General features: G+C 35.2%; 1 long non-coding RNA gene across 2 annotated transcripts; it reads left to right on the top strand.

Annotated features, from left to right (window-relative positions):
* The first annotated feature begins 9,379 nt into the window (after nt 1–9,379).
* LOC120163009 lies at nt 9,380–13,965 on the top strand. 2 transcript variants are annotated; one of them, XR_005519603.1, is made up of 5 exons: nt 9,380–9,586; nt 13,088–13,155; nt 13,241–13,329; nt 13,416–13,578; nt 13,765–13,965. It is a non-coding gene; the product is annotated as an uncharacterized LOC120163009 (long non-coding RNA). The 2 variants fall into 2 exon arrangements; XR_005519604.1 differs by having other exon boundaries at nt 13,267–13,329.
* Nucleotides 13,966–25,845: the final 11,880 nt, after the last annotated feature.

A 25,845-nucleotide genomic window follows, 5' to 3' on the forward strand; every position in this document is an offset into this window, starting at 1 on the left:
TCTTCACTAAGATGTAACCATAGAAAATAAGGAAGACAACCTGAAATTAACTACTCAATCTTGATACTTGTCAAAGAACTATAACTCTGAAACAGTAAAAGTTATTGATTCTTTTGATGTTCTTTGGATTCATGCTTATGATTTGATTCTATTGTGAACCTGTAAGAGACAATATTTTACAAAATTCTTTCATTCTTTGATAAGGAAGGAGGAATATATTTTCAAACAGGATAGTCTCAAATAAGAAAGAATCCTGAAGCAAGTTGATGCCTATTCTAATTGTATGGGGAAAAAGAATGAGCAAGGCCAGAATAATGAAAATTTCATATACTTGAAAGTAAGTGGCCTGAAAGATAAAAAATTGAAGAACCAAACTTATAACATTCCCTTTGGGGCAATCAGTCAAGGAATAGATGATTCTTTCGTTTAGAAGATGTATGTCTATCAAACATCTATGTCAAAGGAATGAAAGCATTCAAGATTAAGAGATTTGGCACGAATCAGGCCATAAGTACCATGATGGGAAGTATCAAAGTTGGATCACGAGGGAATCATGATATTCAAATCAAATGGACATTAAGAGTGAGCCTTACAACTTAGAATGTTGGGACATCTTGAAGGTTCACATCAGTATGAAATAATGTTGGGGCATTTTAATGCTGGGCATGTTAAAAGCTTATATAAGACAGAAATAATCATTTCAGGCAAAAATGATCCAAGTAGAATATTTTGAACGATCACATCAATGTTGAAGCATTTTTAAAGGCTCATATCACAAGAAACAATGTTGAGCACATGACGGGGCATCCTAGACCCTTATCATTCTAGGTAAAAATCATTCCCTTGAAACAAAAAATGTATGAAGAATGAAAATGGTAGAGTTGATCATACATCACTGTTTTATCCACTATGTGATTACATTATCCCCACAAGAGCCATAGGAAATGATGAATGTATTGTAAATGTTCCCTGATATGATGCTAACAAGTTAAAGCATCTCACTTGTATTCTTACTGGAATATCATTGTGATGTCATACAAAACCTCAGAACATCATGCAAAGAGTTCCCTGGTTGAAAATCTAGGCAGAAATCACAGGAAAGGATAAATGTATTGTCAAATGTTTTACAAACATAATTATGATGATGAACCAATGTTACGATCATGAGGTTGATATAATATGAAGTTTTTCTTCAAGTCCAAGTCAGAAATGAGAAATGATAAAGATTTCTTTACACGAAGAGGCGTTGGAATTTTAACAACAAGAAGTTAGTGGAGCCAACTAAGATTGAACGATAGGTTGTTGTTAAGCATCTCGATATGATATGGTTTAAATAACATGTTCGAGATCTGATTAGATGTGGAGACATGAAAGGAATTAGGATAAATCCTTTATGTGATATCTTTCAAGAGTTAAATCAAATAGACGTGGTTGATATCTTGATTAATCTCTACTATGTTTAGCATAGTTACATCTACACAAGCAAAGATGATAGATTCTCTTTTCAAAGATGAAACCTTTATTGGATTTCTATATAAGTTCAGATAAAGACAACTTGTTTTATCAAAATGGGACAACAAGGTCATAATTTTGAGTGTGGCAAAAGTTCCATAAATGAAACATTCTTCTAAGACTTTTGAATGGAAACAAAGAAGACACCAAAATACAAGTTGATCAGATGATTCTTTGAAATTGCAAGTTTGATGACATGAGTTGCTACACTGATATTCGAAAAAAGACCTTGAAAAAAATGATCAATTGGAAGAAGATCGAACTTGGGAGTCAAATGATGATTAAATCAACTCATGCATTCATAAGAATATCATTTGCATAAAAAATCATGCATACATTTGATTGCATTTGCATAAATAAATCTTATATGAAGATGCAGGGACAAAATACCTTACGAGTATAAGGTAGAATCCAAATCACAAGTACATGAAGCACGTTTGGAGAGACAAACATCTAAAGAATAGATGGACGCAATCCATAGAAGAAGAATTATTTTGGGGCATGCCCAACCAACAAGTTGTTCGAAGATTGAGAAAACAAATTTTAAAGTTTCTCATTCAATTTTTCTAGAAAATGAAATTTTGAAAAGTAAGAAGTTTCTTACCCAGTAAATTATTTCCCATGGATTTGTGAAGCCCCCGGGTCATTTGTAAAGCCTACATGTAATTTTAAATCCTTTGGGTCATCTGTCAATCTTTCAAGCAAGATGAGGAGTCCTTATGGCCATTTGTAAGATCTCCACGGAAGAGTGGTGGAATCAAATCAATATTGAGTTTGATCTTCATGGAAGAGTAGTGAAGCAATCAGGAGCAAGATCAAAATTGCTCTCCACGGAAGAATAGTGGAACGTATTTTTCAGCACAGAATGAAGTCTCATGAAAGAGTAGTGAGGTAACCCAATATTGAGTCTGATCTTCACGGAAGAGTAGTGAAATTAGATTCTTCTCAAGTCAATTATTCTTAACCTTCACGGAAGAGTAGTGAAGTAATGCAAATCAAGCCTTCACAAAAAGTAGTGAAGCAAAAGTATGATCAAAATTCGCTCTCCACGGAAGAGTAGTGGAACAGATTTTTCAGCAAAGTATGAAGTCTCACGAAAAAGTAGTGAGGTAACCCAATATTGAGTCTGATCTTCACGGAAGAGTAGTGAAATTAGAATCTTCTCAAGTCAATTATTCTCAATCTTCACGGAAGAGTAGTGAAGTAATGCAAATCAAGCTTTCACAAAAGAGTAGTGAAGAAAAAGCAGGATCAAAATTCACTCTCCACGGAAGAGTAGTGGAATAGATTTTTCAGCAAAGTATGAAGTCTCACGAAAGAGTAGTGAGGTAACCCAATATTGAGTCTGATTTTCACGGAAGAGTAGTGAAATTAGATTCTTCTCAAGTCAATTATTCTCAACCTTCACAGAAGAGTAGTAAAGTAATACAAATCAAGCCTTCACAAAAGACTAGTGAAGCAAAAGTAGGATCAAATTTCGCTCTCCACGGAAGAGTAGTGGAACAAATTTTTCAGCAAAGTATGAAGCCTTCACAGAAGAGTAGAGAAGCAAAAGCAAGATTATAATTAGATAGTCTTTTTATCTTTGCTTTATTCTTGTTTAAACAAAAATAAGCAAAAAGGGACAGTTGTCGATAGTCGTTTTCGTCTGAGTGACGTATTTTAATATATTATATTATTATATAATATAATTATTATTACTATTTATAAGACTCGAAGGCCCAAATTAAACAAGCATATTTAGGCCCAGTTCACAGGCTCAATTACAGCCGATTCAAACCCAATAACTTGGTTTGGGCACAATAATCAAGTAGGCCCGAAGAAGACCCAAATGATGTTAGGGTTTCCAATACTCAACTTCAGTGCCGCCAGTAGCTCAACCGTCGATCCAGACGTAGATCAACGACCCACAGTACTCCAGCAGAAGCCCTAGGGTTATCATCTCACCGCCGACGATTTACAACCATCCAGGTGCTCCAACCATACGATGCCGCCGCACAGTGCATCACTCTATGGTGAGTCACCACCGTAGGTCCGGTGACTCAACGGCAGGGATAATCATTTTGGCTGACTTCTGAGGGCTATAAAAGCCTGAACTATAAGAAAAAGAGGATAAAGCGAGAGACATAGATAGAAACAGAGAGACAGAGGGAGCAAGCAACGAAAACACCAAGCAACAACAGAGATAGAGGACAACAAGCAAAATAAACAACAACCGAAAGAAAGAAGAGTTGAAATATGAGCTTACCATCGTCCGAGAAGCTTCAACGTCATTGGGAAGTCTAAAAACCGAAGGTATTAACGTAGATTTACAGAGTTTTGCAGATTTTTATGCAAAACGAAGCTTAGATTTGGGTTTAGGGTAAAAGGGGCTTCGATTTGCTGTAATCTGAAATTTTTCTGCCACCGTGAGTGGTGGTCGGCGATGGCGATTGACGTCGGAACAAGACGACTGGTCGAGGAAAATTCCCTCGGTGAGGGAAATGAAGAAAGAAGCAAGAGCTTCTCTCTAGAGAGAAGCGTTTTGAGGAAAATGGGAAAAGTGAGGCCCTTTAGGGCCGAATTTGGGTTATATATACCCTCTCCCATACGGCGTCATTTTGGGAGAGGGGGATTCTGTGTAAATAAGGGATGGGTAAATTACATCCGCACTTCCGTTGGTTATGTAAACTTCAATTATGGTCACGAAACCAGGTTTTTCTCCTTTTAATTCGTTTTTTTAATTTTATCTATTTATATTTTGGTCACTACTCTATATTTATACTTTAGGGTAAAATAATCGATTTAGTCCTTTATATTTTAATTATTTATATTTTAGTACATAGTTTTAATATTATTTCAAATTAGATTAATTAATTTTGATATTTTATATTTTAATTATTACTTATTATTATAAAATTAATTATAATATTAGTATATTTTTATATATTAAGGTAACTTTATAATATTTAAATATTATAATATTTAAATATTATAATAGGAATATTAATATTTATATTAAATATTATTTAATAATTATTTATTTTAAGTTATTTGTAAATTGAAATTTAGAAAGAAAAAAAATTATAATTTATTCCAAAGGCCACACAAGAGCCGCACAGTGCATCACTCTATGGTGAGTCACCACCGTAGGTCCGATGACTCACCGGTAGGGATAATCATTTTGGCCGACTTCTGAGGGCTATAAAAGCCCGAACCTACAAGCAAAAAAGGATAGAGCGAGAGACAGAGATAGAAACAGATAGAGACAGATGGAGCAAGCAACAAAAACACCAAGCAACAACATAGATAGAGGACAACAAGCAAAAGAAACAACAACCGAAAGAAAGAAGAGTTGAAATGTGCGCTTACCATCGTCCGAGAAGCTTCAACGTCATCGGGAAGTCTAAAAGCCGAAGGTATTAACATAGATTTACAGAGTTCGACATATTTTTAGGCAAAACAAAGCTTAGATTTGGGTTTAGGGTAAAAGGGGCTTCGATTTACTGTAATCTGAAATTTTTCGACCACTGTAAGTGGTGGTCGGCGATGGCGATTGATGCCAAAACAAAACGACCAGTCGAGGACAAATTCTCTCGGTGAGGGAAATGAATAGAGAAGAAAGAGCTTCTCTCTCTAAGAGAGAAAAGCCTTTTGAGGAAAATGGGTAAATTACATTCGCACTCCCGTTGGTTATGTAAACTTCAATTATGGTCATGAAACCAGGTTTTTCTCCTTTTAATTTGGTTTTTTTAATTTTATCTATTTATATTTTGGTCACTACTCTATATTTATACTTTAGGGTAAAATAACTGATTTAGTCCTTTATATTTTAATTATTTATATTTTAGTACATAGTTTTAATATTATTTCAAATTAGATTAATTAATTTTGATATTTTATATTTTAATTATTACTTATTATTATAAGATTAATTATAATATTAGTATATTTTTATATATTAAGGTAACTTTATAATATTTAAATATTATAATAGGAATATTAATATTATATTAAATATTATTTAATAATTATTTATTTTAAGTTATTTGTAAATTTAAATTTAGAGAAACAAATTTATAATTTATTGCAAAGACACTAATTAATAAACTCCAGTACCAATTTTGGGTGTTGTGAGGTGCTAATCCTTCCCCATACGTAACCGACTCCCGAACTCATTTTCTGGTAAGCAGACCCTGTGTTGTATTATTTTAATATTATTCTTAGGAATTTTATTAGAATAATATAATACTTCGGTGACCAATCTCACCATATTAAAAGATTGGTGGCGACTCTACAACTTAGTGTTTCATCTGATTCAAGGAAGATAAACACTCACTTTTTTAGACTAGTTACACCTTTAGGGTGTACTATTTACACTCTCCGTCGTCGGGCAGGGAAACATCTCAACAAGCATAACATTAGTTGTAAATCTCAAGTGCTCTATAGTAAATAACTAGTATTAGAGCAGGTGGTCTAGGATCGTCATCAGGGAAAAAAATTTATAAGTGTTGGGGGCTTACATTAACGGGTGTGACATCATGACTAAGGGAAGATTCTGTTCGTGCACAGTCAGAAATTGTGAAGTTTATTAGTTTGAGATCAAGCTTACTTAATGTTGTGCGACATTCATCGTGACAAATCTTGAGAATGCAAGCATCAAAATCAAGAAATTCAATAACCATAAATATGACATTTTTTTATGTCTCAAGTATGGTCGTGCACGATCCTTGATTATAAAAACTAGAAATTGGATTCCTAGCTCAATTATACAAGATTAAGTTTAAATTTGTAATTCTCAAAAAAAAAAAAAATTCATCTCTCACGGGAAAAGATCAATCCCTTAATTACGGGAATGAAAAAGATTGATTCCTTTGCACCAAGGATTTATCCCTTTACTAAATGGATTGATCATTCGGAAAAATAGATTGATCCCTCAAGTTTAGATTTGAGAAAAAATATTTCAAATTTTCTTTTAGTCTTTAGTATTTGGTACTTAAAAAATGATATTTTATAAGATATTTCCAAATTTGAAAGTTAAATTAAGGATGAATTCTAACCCGAATTAAAATGAAATTTCTAAAGCAAGTTTGTTATAACTTTAATTTCATGCATGTATAAAAAAATTTAGAAAATGCATAGTTTACAATTTAGTCTCTAACATGTCATATTAATGTAATTGGAGTATGATTTGTAGTCCGATTGAGTTTTAATTCGCATGATGCTTGCATGGTTGTTGTATTGGTTTATGGTATATTAAGTTTTCACTTTCGACATGATTATATTATATATGTGAAAAAAAACAAAAATACCCCTAAATATGTTTCGTTAATTTTGTCTAACTTTTGTACGTTCCAAATTTATTATCGGTTAATAAATAAGTATAGACTTCCATTATATAATTAAGTTGTATGATGAATGAAAAATGTTGTTTTTAATCATGCTCGATATTTGGGTCGGACCATCTCAACCGAATATCTTGGTTTATATATTGAATTGATGGAAAATAATTGAGCCTCAATTTCCTTTTATCACAAGTTATACTTACGCTATAGCAGTTTATTCTATTACTTCAGATGCTAAATGCTCAGATAAGGGTTAATCATTTTCATATCCACTCAAATAAGGGCCAAACCTTTCAAAATATCAAATAATGGCCTATTATTATTAGGTCTGCTCAGATAAGGATCTAACAATTTCTAGTCTACTCAAATGAAGGTCCTTATTTGAAAATATTTTCAAAAAAGTTAGGCCCTTATTTGAATGGATACGAAAGTGTTAGGTATGTAATTGACCATTTGAAACGTTAGGCCTTATGTGAGCATTTAACCATTTTCTTATAACCATTTATGATTTTTTTTTACATATCATTAATTTACATTTATAATAGTTTTATAAGATTGTTTTTTTTAATTAATCATTGGTATCTGATCTATTGATAAACTAATCCAGATCGAATATTACAGAGGTGATGGCGATCCTCCCAACCCAGTTTGTTCCATTCGCAAACGTCATTATTCGAACCTGACCAACTAATCCAGATTTTTTATTAATTACCATTCTCGCAAGGTAATGAATGACGTTCGATGGTTAGAATTAATGGAAGAGTGGATGGAATATAGTCCCATACATTAATTAAGCAACCAAGCTGTTCAGATCATTAACATTAATGTCATGGAATATCTCTACTGGACACTCACCTACTAAAGCTAGTTTCGATATCGTTTAAGCAAGATTTTGAATTCGAGTCTTTGTGTATACATAAAATTTTACCGGAATACTCAGCTACTAAAATCATGTGTGCAACGTAGGTCGGTCTGAATTAGTTCAGACGCAGCCTTGGAACCGGGAGGAACCAAAAAATAAAATGTCATGGAATATCTATACAATTCACGTCATTTCTCACTGCTTTTGCTGCTCACCTCACGTTATTCCAATTCATAAAATTGGTGTGTTTCAACTTCAAACATGCAAATAAAGCAATGCATGCAGTAAAAGATATTAATATTTGAACCTTTTCTCCCAGCACTCGTAGGCCGGCTATCTATCCAGATTGAAACCATATTTATTGACGATAACAAATTTATTTCGTCGACTGTTGATGATTCATTCCTCTTAATTTGTGTAAACGATTGACGACGGTCGTCGAATGAACGATCATTGAACAATATTTATCTAGTGCTAGCTTGTCATGTGACAACAAATGGCTGCTGCCTATTATTATATAATGTTGCATTTTAATACTTTTAATTGCATGCATCAGTTTCACATTAAAGGAAAGGATTACATCAAAATCCGATTCTTATGATTTCAGGTCGATAAATGCATGTTGTTGACATAAAAGCTAATCTGATTGATAAAACCATTATACCAAATTCCACTAGTTAGGGTTTGTATGGCCAAAAAGAAATTTAGGGCTTGTATCGATAGTCATTGAGATTGATTTTGAACGCATCGATAAATTATGAATCGTAATTACGAGATGGGTTATTATAATCATAAGATTAAATTGCTAACAAAAAAAACCAAATTCCACTAGTTAGGGTTTGTATGGCCAAAAAGAAATTTAGGGTTTGTATCGATAGTCATTGAGATTGATTCTGAACGCACCGATAAATTATGAATCGTAATTACGAGATGGGTTATTATAATCATAAGATTAAATTGCTAACAAGATATTATTGCTATAGTGATGAAAATGGCTAAATGTTCAAATAAGGCCGAACTTTTTAGGGGTTGTTATATAAGACTCCTAACTTTTTAAAATGGTTAAATAAGGGACTAATATTTTTTAAATTTGTTCAAATAAGGGACTTACCTTTCGAAAGGTCGAATAAAGACCTAACATTTTTGAGTTTGATCAAATAAAGATATAATGTTTTTAATATGCTCAAAATGAGAGCCCTCATTTGAAAATGTTTTTAAAAGATTAGGCTTTTATTTGATCAAATAAAGGTCTAAAATTTGATGATATTGGGATAGTTTACCCTTAATAAAAAAACCCTTGTAAAAAATGGTCGGAGGCAGGGTTGGGAGCCGCCCAGTTTTTCCTTACAAAATTTGAACTTTCTCAGTAACCAAACGGACATTTGTATCCCCCAAGAAACGGGAAAAAGATAAAGCTTTTAACGGCTTTCTTTTTTATTATCGGTTTGGTTGGTGAGATTCATTTTTTTATTTATTTTGTCAAATCAATTTGATATTTGCTTGCTTCGTCTGTTTTGCCATTTAGGCCCCGTGATCTCTTTCTAGAAAGAAAGGGAAATTGCATATTTCTTGATTGTTAGGTACGAAGAATTGATAAATATTTGTTCAAATGAAGAAGCGGCAATGAGGAGCGAGGAAGAGAAATGGAGGTTAGATCTGACAATAATATACAATAGTCAAGTAATTCCTAGGACTAGCCTTCAGGTTTGGTTTTTCAGAGTTTGTTCCACCATTTTGCTTTAGACTTGTTTGGTACACATCGTTGTTGTCGCTGAGCTATGGCACCCTCGTTTGCTTGCAGGTTTTACCAGCCGGATTTCCTGGATCACGCGTCCCCCTCTTAATCTTCAACGCTCATTCCATGCCCCTCCCTCTCTTGCTCCTCCTAGTGAGTTTACCTCCGTATCTCTCATTTTGTTCTTCTGCCTTGAATTTTCTCTAAATTTCGATGTGGTTTGAGAAATTTCTTGAATTTGAGAAATAATTGGTGTTAGGAAATATGCAGCTTCTTTAGGCTTTCAATCAGCAACCTCAGTTTTGTAAAGTAAAAAACGGTGTGTCACTGCTGTATGTTTTTTCAATAAAGGGGCACCGCACAACTAAATTGTTCAATAAATGGGGCACCGAATTCGGTGCTCAATTTTATTGAAAATAGAAATAGGGTTAATTACATTTTAGTCTCGGCATACTTTAGAATACTTACAAGATTAGTCCTTAAGCTTTAACTATAAATACTCTAACCTATTTAGCTTCAAAATCATCCCAAATTATTTCTTTCTCCCAATACTAGAAAGATTTTTTGTGAGTTGTGAGTGTTTTGTAAACACCTGTAAATTTTCTCTCTTTAGTAAAAGATCTGCATCAGTCCGGAGACGTAGGCAAAATTTACTGAATTCCGTTATCAATTTCGGGTATTATTTTTTCACTTTTATTTTGCATTCTCACTAATCTGATTATAGGGAAATTACTCGTTTATTTCCCAACAACCGGCATCAGAGCTTTTATTTGTGAATTTTGTCAATTTTTCTGTGAGGTTACTATTCACATGAATAGTGAATTTCGTGAATAGTGAAATTTGGTCGACGATACGAGTTTGTCGACTTAGGTATTCTAATACACGGTGGTTCGCAAGAATTGTCAGAAACGATCCAAAAGAACCCAGATTCGAGTGGAAGCGATGGCTTTGAGAAACGAAGTTGATGAGCTCAAGAGAGAGCTGCTCATATGCAAGGGAGCAATGAGTGAATGGGATGCGCTCAAGACCTTCTTGGAAGAACTTGGACCAGGGGCGATGCTTAGGGAAGAGCAAAGCAATGCCCATAGACTTTCGGAGGCCATAGCTGTAGTCGGAAAGCTGACTGAGCTTACAGGTGACAAGCCAAGTAGCGATGTGTCGTCCAGGCCCATGCCCAGAGATAGTGGCAACAGTGGTGGAGACCGGGAAAAGGTACAACATGGAGATGGTAGAGAAAGCTCTTCGAATAGCCAAGGTGAGCCATCGACTGTTCGTAGCCAAGGAAAGCCATCGGGAAAGAATGACAAGGCTAAGTCCGGTGTAAAGAAGAAGGGGAGCAAGGAAAAATTGAAGTGTTACTTCTTTGATGGTCCTCATTTGATTAGAGGATGTCCCGAGAAACGTCGCCTTACAACCATCATGAAGAGGATGGGAAAAGGAGAAGTAGCAGGAATTGGTGTGGTTACAAGTGTTAAAGCTACCAAACCAGGGAAAAGACTTGGTCCGATTGATGGGATCAATGCGGCCAAGAAAGGAACGAGTCGAGGCAAGGCTATTGGTGTTAAGACAACCGAACCCAGAAGAAAGCCCGATGTGATTGCGAGTGTCCAAGCAATCAACTCAAGAGCAAGACTTGGTGAGGCTACATATTCCAAAGTAGCCTAATCAAGGGGCAGGCATGGTGCGACTACAAGTTCTCAAGTAGTCAGCCCAAGACTGAAACGTGACGAGACTACGGGTGTCAAAACAGTCGAGCACAAGAAGGGACCCGGTGCGATAGTAAGAGATAAAGCCGTCAAGTCGAGGGTGTAAAGTAAGCAAGTCTGCTCACAGTATGCCAGGATAGAGGCGTAGTCCAAGTTGAGGCGTCTCAGGCATAAAGGGACACTTAAGGAGTATGTGAGTGGATTCAGAAAACTCATGCTCAAAGTCTAAAGTTTGACTGAAGAAGATGAATTCTTTTACCTTCATGTTCGGATTGAAGCCATGGGTGAAGAGAGTGTTGGAGCGAAGGGAAGTCAAGGAGTTGTGTAAAGCCTTGACAACCGCTGAGTCCATCAAAGAATTTGGAGTCGGGAAAAACAAGACTTCCAAAGCAAATCCGAAAGCCGAGGGTAGTGACAAGAGATTCCGTGATGAAGGCAAGTCAGAGGATGAGGAATGTTGTTCATCGAGTGACAGAGAAAATCCACTCAATAATGAACCAGATAGTGAGTCTGGGGAAGATGTGTGCAGTCTTGGCACAAGTTTGAGTGTCAAATATGCTAAGCTGAGGGTAAGAGTCGAGCAAACGAGGGGGCGTAGACTTAAGATGCCATAAGTGTTGCAAAATTATCCGAGGGGAGCCGAGTCATCCAAGGTGATGGATAAGCCCAAAATCGAGTTGTCCAGGGAAGAGGACGAACTCAGGATCGAAGAGACGTTGAGAGTTGACTCAATAAGGTTCATTTCTGCCAAGGCGAGTAGAAGCCAAGTACAAGAAGAGTTGTCAATATCCAAGGAGTTTGTCGAGCATGTTCGTGTAGAGAATATGGCTTCAGAGACCACCTTAAGAGAAGGGTCGAAGCAGGGGTTGCCGATGATGTTCAAGTGAGGAGCAATCCTTCAAAGACTAGTGGACAAGAGTCAAAGGGAGCCAAGACGTTGAGGGACAAGGCAACCACGGAGAATCTGCCCAATAACAAGTGGCTTTACAGGATGGTGACTACGAACAAACTGAAGTTGTGTTCAACTTCAGTTGGCATGCTAGAGTAACAAGAGCAGAAATGCTGTTGCATAGATCGAGGTGTGAAGACAGATTAAAATCAGTCTTCAAGTGGGAGATTGTAAAGTAAAAAAGGGTGTGCCACCGTCGCATGTTTTTTCAACAAAGGGGGCACCGCACATCTAAATTGTTCAACAAATGGGGCACCGAATTCGATCCCCAATTTTGTTGAAAATATAAATAGGGTTAATTACATTTTAGTCCCTACACATTTTAGAGTATTTACAATATTAGTCCTTAAGCTTCAACTCAAAATCATCCCAAATCATTTCTTTTTCACAATACTAGAGAGCTTTCTTGTGAGTTGTGAGTATTTTGTAAACACCTGTAAATTCTCTCTTCAGTAAAAGATCTGCAGCAATCCGGAGACGTAGGCAAAATTGGCTGAACTCCGTTATCAATTTCGGGTATTATTTTTCCGCTTTTATTTCTTCTGCCTTGAATTTTCTTTAAATTTTGATGTGGTTTGAGAAATTTCTTGAATTTGAGAAATAATTGGTGTTAGGAAATATGCAGCTTCTTTAGGCTTTCAATCAGCAACCTCAGTTTATATTTCACTATAGTATGCCCAGTGATATGTCTAAATAGTTTCACCTAGAAGCTCTGTTTTATTGATTATTGGAATGCCATCACTGATACTAAATTTATGGGTTATTGATCATCTTCTCGAGTTATCTATGCTAACAGTTGCTTTGCGGGGAAATTGTTGTTTCCATGTGATGCTCTAATCTTTAACCTCCAAATCTTAGATTCTTATTCAGCAATTGAGAATCTGATTACTGATATCGAATACCCTATATATGAGTCCATGAATTTTATTGAAGAAAAACATTTTTGCTTTTTCATTCAATCTTCGAAGAAGTAATATGTACGTTCTTGTATATTTGCAGGAAACTATAAAAGTAATGGTTTTCTTAAAGTTTCTTGCAATGGGGCCTTGAATCAAATGCGTGCAGCTGTCTGTGTCTCTTCTCTAGCTCTTCTTTAATTTGTTTATTCTATTTGGTATTATATATGTTATTAATCCAGTTTGGCATTTTTAGATCTGTGACATGGTAGCTGTTGCCAGATTCTTAAATCTCACTTTGGTTGTTCCAGAACTTGACAAGAAATCATTCTAGGCAGACCCTATGTGTGTTTATCATTCTGAAAAGGTTACATTACCGTTCCCTTCTTACACAGTTGCTTTAGTCTTTGACTTCTAATATGTTTTTGCAGTGATTTTGAGGATATTTTCGATGTCAGACATTTCATTGATTCTCTAAGGGATGAAGTTCACATTATCAGAAGGCTGCCAAAAAAGTTTAGTAGGAAATATGGGTTTGAAGCTTTCGAGATGCCTCCAGTTAGCTGGTCAAATGGAAAATACTACTTAGAACAGGTTTGTCGCTTATTATTAATCATATATCATTTACATTTCCAACTACAGAAAATTGATAATTATCTCAATGAATGGATAAGAATGTGTCTTGTGTTTGTCTCTTCTATTCTCTTTCTCCCCGTCGCCCTCCTCCCTTCTTTTTTGTTCCACAAAGTAGAATCAATTGCCTTTGAAATTATTTTACAGATTCTACCACTGTTCAGTAAGCATAAGGTAGTACACTTCAATAGAACTGATACACGACTTGCAAATAATGGGATCCCACTCAATCTTCAGAAACTAAGATACCGCGTTAATTTCCAAGGACTGAAATTTACTCCTCAGATTGAGGCATTGTGGCACAAATTGGTTTGCATTCTTCAAGAAAAGGGACCCTTTGTGGCATTGCATCTAAATAGGAGATGGACATTGAAGATACTAATTTTTATCCATTTGTTTTTTAATTTTAATTTTAATATTTTTATTTATATTCATATTATTATTATTATTAATAAAAAAATTATATTACAGGCTCACATTACAAACCAAACAGACTGGCCCAAACTTAATAGAAACCCTAAAACCCATTTAGGGTTTGATCTCAGCTCCAGCCGACGCTCCTCTTCTCAGTCGTTGGATCTAGCTTGATCCAACGGTCCCAGATGGTTCTAGACCAAACCCTAGGGTATGATACCCTAGGGTAACCATGCGGCGCCGCCTCTGCTGGATGTCTCGTCCAGCCGCTGCCGACGTTCCACCGTTGCCACGACTCCTCGACGAAGCCTCCAGAAGGTCTACACCGGCCGTTCATGACAATTGCTATATGGTGAGTCACCACATAGTTTGGTGACTCACCGAGATATCACCCTATTACACGGTCCGAGGCTAGTATCGGGATGGCTATAAAGCCTCATCACACCTGCAAACAGAAAGGGAACGGAGAGCAACAAAAAAAAGAAAAAAAAAGAGGAAAACAACCAGAAAACAGAAAGCAAGCCAGAGGGAACAACAGCCACAAAATACCACCAAATAGTGAGATAAAAAAATGAAATGAAAGACATTACCGAGAAAGCTGCAACGCCACCGGAGTCCGCACGTGCCTCCACGCTCCACCAAAATCCTTCGAAAACCGAAGGTATACTTGTAGATTTGCTCCGATTAGGAGCTTTTTAAAGAAAACAAAGGCCATATTCGGCCTTAGGACGATGGGATCTAAATTTTGGAGGCATTTGGTAATTTCTGACCACCGGTAGCGGTGGCCAGCGGCGGTGGCTAGTGCTGTTGCAGGATTCCCTCCGACGAGGGAATATAGAGAGAAGCGAGAGAGTTTAAAACGCTCTCAGTTAGAAAGAGAGAGAACAAGAAGAAAATAAAGAAAAATGGCCTTAAGGTCATTCGGTTAAGGGTTTAAATACCCCTCCCCAAACGACGTCGTTTTGGGGAGGGGCCTGTTTGTAATTAGATAAGGTTAAAACCACGTCTGCAATCCATCAGTTTTATAAATTTATATTTTAGTCACTGAATCAAAATTTAGATTCTTTTAATTTGGTGTTCAAATTATATATATTTATTTTAGTCCTTTACATAAAATAATATATATTTTAGGTAAATAATAGATTTAGTCCTCTAAGTTTAAAAATTAATATTTTAACCCCTAATCGCATGTTTTAATTTGTTTTAATTTGATGTACTAATTTAATATAATTTTATTTTAGTCACTAAATTATAATAAGCAAAATAGCATGTTTAGTTACTGTAATTCTAAATAATTAATTATGATTTAGGATATTTAATTTTAATTTATTCTAATTTAGTCATTAATTTTAAATTACAAGCTTTATTGATTTATAGTTTAAAATATATAGTTTTTATTTATTTTGGTCATTATTTAGTTGTATTTCTAATTTATATGTTTATTTTTAATACATTTATTATTATTATCATTATTATTATAAATATATATATAATAAATATTATTTTTTTTTTTATTTTTTTATCCTATTTATAAATTTAAGTTTATAAATTACTTTTAAAGAAAAATAATTATATTTAAATATATATTTATTTTTCAATATTAAGAAAGGGCAGTCTTAAAGCAACTGAATGTCCATTTTCTGATATTTTTAAATAAATAAATATCTTACTTTTATTAATTATATATATTTTTAATTATTCTAGATAAATATTTTATTAATATTTATTTATTTCTTAATATTAAGAAAAGAGCTGTCTTAAAGCACCTAGAAGCATTTTTCTAATATTCCTAAATAAATAAATATTTTATTTATAAAAATAAAATAATATATATATATATATATATAATATATTTTCTTAAAAATATATTAATAAATTAAAAATAACAGGATTATGAATTAAATATATATTTTTGAATTTTTAGAATTTCCTATAATAGAGACAATTTATAATTAATGAGTACCAATTTTGGGCGTTGTGGGGGTGTTAATCCTTCCCCAAACGTAATCAACCACGAATCCTTTTTTGTTATTTAAAAGAACAAAATTTTTATTAAAACGCAGATCAATTTATCTTTTAATTGATGTTTTCTAAAAACTCTTTTAAAAGATAAGTTTTTAGGTATTTGACCTACCTGACCTTAAAGGTTAATGGCGACTCCCAAAACATTTTAAAACCATTTATTCACATCACTTTTCCCGCCAAGTAAAAAAAAATTCCGTGCCCGGGCGATAACCGGTTACGACAGCTTGGCGACTCCGCTGGGGACCTGATCAAGCTTTAAAATTAATTAAATTGTCTCTATTAATTAGAAATTAAAAATTCATATATTTAATTTATAATTCTTTCTTTTCAAAATTTTTATATATACTTATTATTTTCATAATATTTATATGTATATTATTTTTTTAATATTTTTATTTTATTTTCAAGTATTAAATTTCATTATTTATTTGTTTGTCAGAGGTTTGAACATTTCTCCTCACACACAACACTTGCATTGCATAACATAAGCTTTATAATCAAGCTTGTCCTTTTTAAGTGGGAGTGAAAGTAACGTCTTCGTGAGAATGTATTCTCCCTGTCAGACCTAGCAAGTAGCTTTCGGGGTTCATATGCTCTATATCTTCGTGAAAATTTATTCTCCATGTCAGGCATAGAGAAATGTGTCCCCTCGAATTAAACTCGATCCGTTTAAGTCTGTAGTGGACTAGGATTGAGGGTTGGTAGCCCAAGGGGGCACTAAGAAGGACAATTCGAGTACCTTTACTCTTAGAACTGAAACTCTGCATATAGTAAACCCTAGAAACTCTTCCGATCTGAAGCTATGCCGAAATTTTGTCCAAAATAGGTGTACACAAAAGAGAAATGAATTCTAACTTTTTTCCTTTTAATTAATTTATTTATTTCTCTGTTAAATAAATTGCATATGAATTTAGATTATTTAAACTATGCTATGTAAAAAGCATGTTAAATAGAAATATCTGGGTAGACATTAAATTAATTTTTTTTCTTCCTTATTATGTGAACTTATTTATTTCTTTTTATGTTTTCTGTTATTTTTGCTGTGTGCGAAGCATCATACAGGATTAAAGGTATTGATCTTCGAGTTAATCGTCTCATTGGAAAACCTTCATCTATGGATAAAAAGTGTTCAAATCAAATAGTTCCAAACTCAGAAGTAAGAAAGTGGTCTGAAGACTTACAGAGACAAGGGGGAGACAGTCTGCATGATGATTATGTACCTGAGTTAGCAAGTTATGCTCCGATTTCTCTAAAAAATGATATTCAAGATTTGCGAGGCATTTGGAAGAGTTGGGATTCAAATATAAAGCTGCATTTCTACCAGTCTTACGGGGATACCCCAAATTTGCTCTATGTTGAAGTTGATGATGACTTGCTTCGAGCCTTAATTCAATTCTGGAATCTTGGTTATAATTGCTTCACTTTCAATAAGGAGGATTTGGTTCCTACTATTGAAGAATACACAACTTTGCTACATATAGAAGGGGCTTTGGAAAATAGAATTTATTCAAGGTCAGTTAAAACTCAACCTTTCCGAGTTAAATTAGCAAAGATTGTATGAGTACGAGAGGAATTGTTAGTGGCTCATACAAAACAAAAGGGCGAGGGCGAAGGCATTGCTTGGACCAACATCAAAGAAATTATTCAGAGTCATCCATATGATAAAGTACGATTTGATCTTTTTGCTCTGGGTATATATGGTATTGTCATCTTCCCGAAAGCATTGAGATACATTGAGGCTGCAGTAGTAGATTTGTTCGAGCAACTATCTTGCTTCTACAATTCTAACAGAGACTTTTTGATCGTTAAGCGCTTGTAGAAGACTGGGAGGTGTATGATTTTCGGGATGTGCACCATTGTTATATATATGGATCCATAGCCATTTTTGGAGGACATAAAAATCTTCATACCGCCGCTTTAGTACGGAATACTCACCATTGAAAGAGTTTCTCGAGCAAGAATGGCCGAAAGAAGTCACGAAAGACATGTGGATAAATGCTTTCGAAATCTGCAAAGCAACGACATTGTTTGGCGCGCCCCGTGGCAAATTCAAAGGGAATTCTTCTACAAATGTGGTGACTACAACTGAGTGATGCTACTTGGTTTGTGGGGAAGAATCGAATATGCACCACTTTTGGTTATAAGGCAGTACGAGGGTCATCAATTTGTTCCCGTTACTGCTGGATTACATTCATCTGAGTTCGCTTTTTATAGAAAAAATTATAAAAGAAACATCATGGATGCCGTTACAGCTTGGAAAACAACTTTCTGTATTCGAGCCAAAGCGACAAAAGTAATGTTAACTCCTGATTATGAGGAATGAAGTCTGTCAGGGAAAATGAAAATATTCCTCAACCAGATCAAAATGAGGATATCTCTATGAAAGATCGCATTCGGTTAGTCCCATCAGAGATTGAAATCTTAAGAGATGAGTTTGAAGCAGAAGGAGAGGGTTAGTCGAAAGAGTTAGAGCAAATGAGACGAGATAAAGCTATGCTGGGCGTTGACGTTGACTTTCATTCAGTACAATGTGCAATGCTGAGGGAAAACAAAGAAAAAGTTGATGGTGAGTTCAGAACGTTAAAGAAGAATTACCATGAGCTACACAAATCCCGGAGAGCATCAGGATCAAGCAGAGCAGCAGCGCAGATGACCAAAGAGTTGAACATCGAGAAATGTCAAGTTGAAGATTTGAAAGAAAATAATAGTCGTTTGCTCAAAAGCCTTGAGAAAGGAAAGTAGAAAATGGAGGATCTTGAGATTGACAAAAGGGAGCGAATTATAAAGCACAAAGCCGAAAATCGCGGGATTATGAATGAATGCAGAAAGAAATAGATCGAGCTAAAGAATTAGAAAATATAAAGAACAACATGCTTGAGGGGTTTGAGGTTAAGAAAAACACCATGTTCAAGGGATTTGAATCTGAAATGAATAATCTGATTGTCGAACTTGAAGTCAGGGGCCAAAGGATTAAAGAGTTCGATATTGAAAAGGAAAAATGGGAGCTGGAGAGGAAGCATTTCAACACCAGACTTGAAGTAGAGCAAGAAGTGGCCAGCACTTTGATGCAACGATGTAGAAACAAAAATGTGCAAATCCAGAAGCTTAATCAAAGGACACAAGAAGCACAAAAAAAACTCGAAGAGGATCTGGATCAGTCTAGAAACTAAAACTCAGAATTTAATACTTACATCTTGTAACTTGAAGAATCATTATTCCAAGAGAAGGTTCGTCTAGGACCTAGTGATCTTAAATAGAGTTATGAGGAGAACGCTTCACTACGAAGAAGAAGACGAGATCTTGAAAAAACTCTACACAGTTGTCAAGTCAGAATCACTGAATTAGAGAAGACTTTCGAGGGAACTAATGAACAATGGCAAAAATCTACTGAATTCTTTAAAGAAAGAAATCAAGAAAGAAGCAGTATGGTATTCGAGGCCATGGTACAAATGAGCAAAGTTGCCAGATATATTGGGGAGTTAGCTGCTGAAGCAAAGATTATTGAGCATCACGTTGATCCAGTTTCTAAGTATGGAAAAAAGATGGCATGGCTGATGAAAGAAATCATAGAGCTTAATAGGAAAGCTATGATGTATCTGTAGTTATGAACTATTATAAAGAAACATTTGTATGCCGATGGAAGTTGTTCTATAACAGTTAACTTTTTGGGATCAATACCTTTTGCATACATGCATTTTGCATACATTCATTATTCATTGCATTATTTTCTTTATAGTTTTTATTTTACATTAAGATAAACATTCATTAAATAAAATTTGAAAAAATAATATCAAAAGGATTTTCAATCGCAGTTATTTTGGCCAAACGAGAAATTCAACATCACTACGGTACTAGACAAGCTACTAAGAAAATCATGGACGATAAAATACAACGTCTTGAGGAATAGCATAATAAAGAGCAGGCAGAAATGAGAATGAAGTTAGAGAAAATTGAAGCTAGCATTGCAAATTCACAAGACAGTATGATGCAGAAAATTGAAGATATGCTCAGAAATCAAGCTACCATTGGAAAAATTCATGAAAACCCTGTATCTTTTGACCATGAACATATGTATCCTTTAGGTTTCATGCCAGAACCGGTTTATCATTCTGGTATCACACCTGTGCAAATCCATGCTCGCACATCGGCACTTCAAGAGACCAAACATAATGAAAGTCAATAAGTGGATCCCGCTTCTTCAAGCAAAAATCTGCTTATGTCAAATATGAAGATAGGGGAATTTAATGCTGAACATCTAATTCCATATTTGAATGAGCTGAATGAGAAAGAAAAACCAATGAAGAATTGACTAGACATATCAAGAGCTTAGAGGAAAGAATAAAATTCGTAGAAGTAACTGAATCATTCTATGGGTTTGATGCTAGTGAGTTGAGCTTAGTCCTGAACCTAATCCTCCCCATCAAGTTCAAATTTCCTGAATATTAGAGATATGATGGTACATGCCCTTCGTCCCATATTACTATGTTTTGTCGTAGAATGACAGGCCATGTGAAAGACGAGAAATTGTTAATTCATTGCTTTCAAGATAGCTTGACAGGACCAGCTTTAAAGTGGTATACTCAACTGACCAAAGCCAATATTAGATCCTGGAAGGATCTGGAAAAAGCATTCCTAGAGCAGTACCGCTACGTTAAAGATATGGTCCCAGATAGATAGACTCTCCAAAATCTAGAGAAAAAGAACAACGAAACATTCAGACAATACGCCCAGAGATGGTGTGACACAACATCCAAGTTCAGCCAACTATATCAGAAAAAGAAGCCACGGTGATGTTCGTCCACACTTTAAAGGCTCCCTATTTAAGCCATTTAATGGGGAACGCAACCAGAAATTTTGCAGATCTGGTCATTTATGGAGAACTCATTGAAAATGTCATGAAAAGTGGTAAAATGGAATCAAGTGAGGAGTCTAGTCTAAAAGACCCATGTACCAAAAAAAGAGAATGAAGTTAACAATGTGTACTCCTACAACAAGGATATCTCGAAAAGTGTTACGATAACCCAGTCAGGGTTAAGAAGGAGGAAAAACACTAATCGAACAGAATCCAGAGGATCTCACAGGGAAAATGAGAGGCCTTCTTTTACACCATTACCAGTACCCTATGCAGAGATCTATGATTCGCTGTTAAAGGCAGATGCCATACGGCCCTATCCGTTGATTCCCATGCAACCACTATTCCCTCCATGGTACGATGTGAAAGAACACTGTGCTTATCATGACGAAATTACGGGGCACTCTATTGAAAACTGTTTGGCGTTCAAAAGGGCGGTCCAAAATTTGATTAATACTGGGAAACTGGAATTCAATTCACCAGCTACATCAAATCATCCGCTGCCAAATCATGGAGACAAAAACGTGAACGCGATTCAAGAAGATAACAGAAGGAAAACCAAACTGATGTTTCGAAAATTAAATCTCCCTTTGGTTGGATATTTCAACAACTCTCCCTATCTGGTATGATTCAGCAACAATTCAAGCCAAAGCCTAATGAAGGCAAAAATTATTACGAATATCATCAAGAAAAGGTACATGGAATTCAACTATGCCCTGAATTCAGGGATTTGGTGTAAAAACTAAAGAATGACAAAGAGATAGAGTTCTTTGAAAAAGAACCAGGAAAAAGAACCAGGAAAAAGAGAAGATGACATTTGCGTATCAGAAGATTCTAAACCTAAACAGAGAACAAGCGATCCCTTGATCATCACTGTGAAATCATCTACATTGAATCCTACACCATCAAAGCTGAAAATAGTCATCATAACTCCTTCACCATTTCCATATAAGGATACCCGTCGGGTACCTTGGAATTATACTACCAATGTTTCAATGGTAGGAGGATATGTTTCTCTGGAAAAAGCAGAAGAGAAAATACAGAGTGTGGATTCGACATCTGAAGCAGTGAGTGAAGTCGGATTCTTTACAAGAAGTGGGAGATGTTACTCTCCCGATACATCAAATGCATCAAAACAAGCAAAAGTAAAGGGAAAAACTACAGTGATACCCCAAAAGGTATTTGATGATAAATCCCCGCCAGCGGTCAATAAGCCCATAACAGGAAAACAAGCACAAGAATTCTTGAAATTTCTAAAACATAGCGAATATAGTGTGGTTGAACAGCTACATAAACAACAAGCACGAATTTCAATTCTTGATCTATTGATGAACTCAGAAGTACACATAAATGCCTTGATGAAAATGCTTAATCAAACCTTTATCCCTGAAGATATATCCCTCAATAAGCTTGACAGGATTGTGGGGCACATAGCTGCTGATAATTATATAACGTTCACTGATGATGAAATACCTGAAGATGGAATGGGGTCAGTGAAAGCTTTGAATATTACCACACATTGTCATGGCCATATGTTGTCGGGAGTACTAATTGATAATGGATCTGCTCTTAACTTGATGCCTTTGGTTACACTTCAAAGAATGCCGATGGATAAATCGCACATGAAGAGTTATCAGAATATAGTGCGAGCTTTTGATGGCACTCAAAAAGAGGTGCTTGGAAAAATGGAAATACCACTGCTGATCGGACCAGTTGTGTACAATATTGACTTTGTGATAATGGATATCCACCCTACATATAATTGTTTATTGGGGAGGCAGTGGATTCATTCTGCAGGAGATGTTCCTTCTTCATTGCATCAGGAACTGAAGTTCGTTGTTGAAGGTCAACTGATATGCGTAGGAGTTGAGGACGAAATCATTACCTCTGTAACGAGTGATGCTTCGTATATCAAAACCAATGATGATACTCTCGAGTGCTCTTTCTGAGCTTTGGAATTTGTCAATGCAACCTTTATTGCTGAGGGAAGCAAAATTCCACATCCCAGATTGTCCGATTGCACTAAAATGACTATACGATAGACTTTAGGCATTGGAGCTAAAACTGGGAAAGGTTTGGGAAAGAACCTTCAAGGAAGTTCAAGTCCTATAAGTATGAAGATGAAGAAAGATCGTTTTGGGCTTGGATTTAAGCTTAACTGTCAGCAAATGAACAAAGAGATGAAAAGTAGAGGTGAAAATAGAAAGGAAAGATTGAAGTGAGAAGAAATTCATTGGGAACACATGTCTTTCCCTCATCTAAAGTCCACATTAAAATCCGGAGGAATGGTTAATGTAGAACAACAGCTTGTTGATGCTCTTAAAGAAGAAAAGTTGACAGAAGATCAAAGCATGGTTGAAGAAGCTATGGGAGGATTATTTATCAACATGATCACGAATGATAACAAGACTGACAAATACTTGGCTGGGATTCGCCCTTGTCTTCATGGAGAAACACTCAACAATTGGACTGTTGAAGATCTCCATGTAGTTTTTAGTATTAACACAGAGTAATACTCAGAACTAATCTTTTATGCTTAGCCCAAGAATATGAAAACTTTTTGTTATCTTGTAAGGGCAGTTGTTAAGTTCACTTAATATCAAATATAAGAAGTTTTCTTAAAATTCCCAAATGCCAATCATTCTTTACATTTTACATTTTTACATTCATTATTTCCCATTCTTAATATTTATTTCATAAATTTACTATATCCTTTCGAAAATATGTCCGACTTAAATTTGCAGGTGTCACAATGTTAATAGCATGATTATTCCTAAATTTAATCATGAGATAAATTTATAGCTGCCCATATGTCTGGAGGAAATCAATGAGTGTGATGATGAAGTAGAATGTGATGTTCCTACTAAATTGTTAAGACTGGTAGAAAAAGAAGACAAACAAATTTTACCTCACAAAGAAGAAATTGAGACTATAAATCTGGGAACCGATTAAGAAATGAAAGAAGTGAAAATTGGTACTACTTTATCAGCCCATATAAAATGAGAATTGATAGATCTCCTCCAAGAATTCAAAGATATCTTTGCCTGGTCTTATCAAGATATGCCTAGTCTGAGTATAGATATAGTGGTGCATAAACTTTAAATCAGTCCAGCATATAAACCTGTTCAACAAAAGCTCAGACGAATGAGGCCAGAAATGTTATTGCAGGTTAAGGAAGAAGTGATGAAACAGATTAATGCAGGTTTCCTATAGGCAGTAAAATACCCAGAATGGGTAGCCAATATAGTTCCAGTACCAAAGAAGAATGGGAAAGTTCGAATGTGTGTGGATTACAGAGATCTTAACAAAGCTAGTCCGAAAGATAGCTTTCCATTACCTCACATAGACACATTGGTGGACAATACTGTAGGACATGCATGGTTTTCATTCATGGATGGCTTTTCAGGGTATAATCAGATAAAAATAAACCCTGAAGACATGGAAAAAACAACATTTGTAACCATGTGGGGCACATTCTGTTATAAAGTAATGCCATTTGGATTGAAAAATACAGGGGCAACGTATCAGAGAGCAATGGTAACTCTGTTTCATGACATGATACGCAAAGAGATTGAAGTATATGTGGACGACATGATTGCCAAATCCCGAACTGAAGAATAACATATTCAAAATCTAAGAAAGTTTTTCCAAAGATTGAGAAAGTATCAATTAAAGCTCAACCCCGCTAAACGCACTTTTGGGGTAACGTCCGGGAAGCTTTTGGGATTTGTAGTCAGCCAAAAAGGAATCAAGATTGATCCAGATAAAGTAAAAGCAATTCAAGATCTCCCGCCACCTAATACAAAGAAAGAAGTTCGAGACTTTTTGGGATGATTAAATTATGTCTCGGTTCATTTCTCAATTAACTGACAAATGTGATCCAGTGTTCAAATTAATTCGAAAGAACAATCCTGAAGTCTAGAATGATGAATGTCAAGAAACTTTGGATATTATTAAGAAATATTTATCCAATGCCCCCATTTTAGTATCACCAGTGCCTGATAGACCGTTAATTCTCTATTTGACAGTCTTTAAAAATTCGATGGGATGCATACTGGGATAGTATGATGAATCTGGAAGAAAAGAGAAAGCCATTTATTATCTGAGTAAGAAATTTAATGATTGTGAAATTCGATACCCACCAATACAAAAATTATGTTGTGTCTTGGTTTGGGCTACTCGAAGGCTCAGACAATACATGTTATATCATACCACTTGGCTGATATCTAGACTTGATCCTTTAAAGTTCTTAATGGAATCACCAGCTTTGATAGGCAAAATGGCTAGATGGAAGATGTTATTATCCTAGTGTGATATTGTATATGTCAACCAAAAAACAGTAAAAGGAAGTGTCATAGCTGATTTCCTGGTCAGTCATGTATCAGATGATTATCATTATATGAGTTTTAATTTTCCATATGAAGATTTGTTGTGCATATCCATGAATGAAGAAGTCAGAACAAATGATGAATCCTGGAAGCTTTATTTTGATAGAGCATCCAACGCCTTGGGACAAGGAATTGGGACAATATTAATTTCCCCAGAAAACATTTATTATCCTTTTACAAGTAGATTGGAGTTCTTTTGCACCAATAACATGGCAGAATATGAAGCTTGTGTCATGGGATTGAAGGCAGCCATAGAAAGAAAAATTAAATTTCTCAAGATATACGGAGATTCATCATTAGTGGTGTATCAATTACGAGGAGAATGGGAAACAAAAGATCCTAAATTACTGGAATACCAAAATTTTATCCTCGAATTAGTGAAAGAATTTGAGAGAGTCACCTTCAATTATCTCCCTCGAGAGGAAAATCAAATAGCAGATGCTTTGGCTACATTAGCTGTTATGTTTCAGGCAACTAAAAAAGTTGATATGATGCCAATCAAAATACAATTATATGAAATTCCTGCACATTGCTACAATGTGGAAGAAG

The sequence above is a fragment of the Hibiscus syriacus genome, unplaced genomic scaffold (genome assembly GCF_006381635.1).
Source record: "Hibiscus syriacus cultivar Baekdansim isolate YM2019G1 unplaced genomic scaffold, ASM638163v2 tig00111427_pilon, whole genome shotgun sequence".
Lineage (NCBI taxonomy): Eukaryota > Viridiplantae > Streptophyta > Magnoliopsida > Malvales > Malvaceae > Hibiscus > Hibiscus syriacus.